The sequence below is a fragment of the Engystomops pustulosus genome, chromosome 2, assembly GCF_040894005.1.
Source record: "Engystomops pustulosus chromosome 2, aEngPut4.maternal, whole genome shotgun sequence".
Classification (NCBI taxonomy): Eukaryota; Metazoa; Chordata; class Amphibia; order Anura; family Leptodactylidae; genus Engystomops; species Engystomops pustulosus.
The window spans coordinates 223,298,439-223,300,735 of NC_092412.1; positions in this window are offsets into that span (position 1 = coordinate 223,298,439).

The following is a 2,297-nucleotide window of genomic DNA, read 5'->3' on the forward strand; positions in this document are numbered from 1 at the left end:
CAGCAACTTATTTAGCTGGTAAATCGATCTGCCTGAAAACGTGATGATTTAGAATTTCGAAAATGGCAAATTTTTCAAAAAATTCATCACATTTTCTTTTTTTTGTAAATAAACGCAAAACTTATCTGCCAAAATTTACCACTAAAATGAAGTACAACATGTGGGGGAAAAACAATCTCAGAATCGTTTTGATAAGTAACAGTGTTCAAAAGTTATAACCATATAAAGCGAAGCAAGTCATAATCCAAAAAATCGGGCTGAGCCTTAAGCTGTAAAATGGCTGCGTCCTTAAGGGGTTAAAGATATAAGTTGCCAATCTGTGTGTATGTTCTGTTGTTTAGGTGCCTTGAGTCAACTGAAGATACAATACAGATCTCTAGTATGGAGAGGCCGCGTTCACACGATGCGTTGCATCATGTTTTTTTGCTGAGTTTCTGACGCATTCAAAAGTCTTCAGCCTTCATCACATACTAAGGTTACATTGTGTTTTCACTGCATTTTCTAAATTGCAATGTAACCTCAGTATGTGACCACCATTCAAGCCTTCGGAATGCGTCCAAAACTAACGTGTTGTGTGAATGCGGCCTAAGTGTGATGACACACGTGGCATATTGAACATGTTTTTGGCCCAGGTGAGCACACAGCTGTGTGCTAGAGGGCAGGAGGGGCGAGAGCTACTCACCCCTGCCCCTCGATAGCGAGGCATTGTGCCACCGTACCGCAGCTGGGACCGCCATAGGAGTCTATGGGGATGTATATTTGCCAAATATATGTCCACAGAACACCAGGGTGAAAGGGGCCTTAGCTGGTGAGGCTCCTTCTGTTTGTATACAGAGGTCATATCCCCGGCTACAGTAGCAGGACATGGCGGGTGCGTGGCTGTAGTCTGAGTCACCCTGAGCCTCCATATACAATCAGAGGTTGGCGGTGACGCTGGAGAGGGGAGACTGTGGCAGCTTGTTATTTGTATCACCCTGGTAGATACTACTGCAAAGATTTTGTAATGATGCCTGGCATTGATGGTTATTAATAATTTACTGCTGAATGATGAATAATTCATCTAGGGATAATGTGTTATGTGCCGGATCCTTGGTCTGACAGAGGAGAAACTGGATGGATTTAGGTTTTCAAGCTTAATAAATGTACCTGCCCTGATGGAGTCACTATGGAGACATTATACATAGGATTCCAAAATGTGTCTTCTCATACATTGCTGATCATTGATGTAAAAAAATGTAACACATTATAAGAGGTGATTATTTTGTTTTGTAATTTTAATAAATCAAAGTTAATCAGTGATACTTTCCCAATTTAGCTTAGACCAGAGGGATATTACCCTAAACCCATTAACTACCCCAGCTAAATATGGCACAATTGTCTCCTAAAAGGCAATAATTAGCTGTAAATATTTTCTAGCGCCAAATTAGCAGGAATATGTGTTTGAGGGCGCGGTCACATGTACCGCTAGCACTGCGTCTATTAAATCAAAATTACACAGCATAAGAAGGGGGGCCCAACCCAATCACATTTGTATTTCTATGGAAGCAAGCGATTGGTAACTAGAATCCAGTGTTTGTCATTTTTTTAATGCAAGACACGGGTCTTGGATACCGATCGTTTGCGTTTCCAGAAAACCGTAAATGTGAGACCTTCAGTGTCTGTAGCTCAAAGGGCAAGTCTCTGAAAACTGCTGCTTCCCGGCAGGAAGTGCCAATATCTGAGCTGATCTTGTAATGCAGGGGGGGGGGGGCAGGAGGCAGAGAGCACTGCAGTGTGCAGACATGAGAAGATATTCATGAGAAAAATTATTTAGAAGATTTACGGATGGATCCCAGGACAACCAAAATTGTGTACACCAGGAGTAATAGAGACAGGTTGGAATTATATCTGTGAAATGCTGCATTTTTGTTATTAACAGTGAAATAAAGAATGTGCTACTTTGTTATCCTGAGTATATTTAAGAATCTGGTCTTCATGGGAATTCCCCTTTAAGCAGATTGAGTAGACGGAGTCTTTGCTTTGGATTGATTCAGTGTCCATTGTTTGTAACCCATGTGTCATCGGTGTTGGAGATACTGACTCCTGACACTGGCCCCTGTGTAGGAGCCCATAGAAGTACATGGGGATGTTTGCCAGCTAGGGTTTCAAAGTTGCAAACTTGCACGTTCATGAGGTCTCATCCAGAGGATACAAACCTTCCGTATTAGGGCATTTACACATTTACCTTTTGTTGTTGGCATATACAGACAAACCACATTTTAAATGGAAATACAACATTTTTTTTAATTTTAAATAAC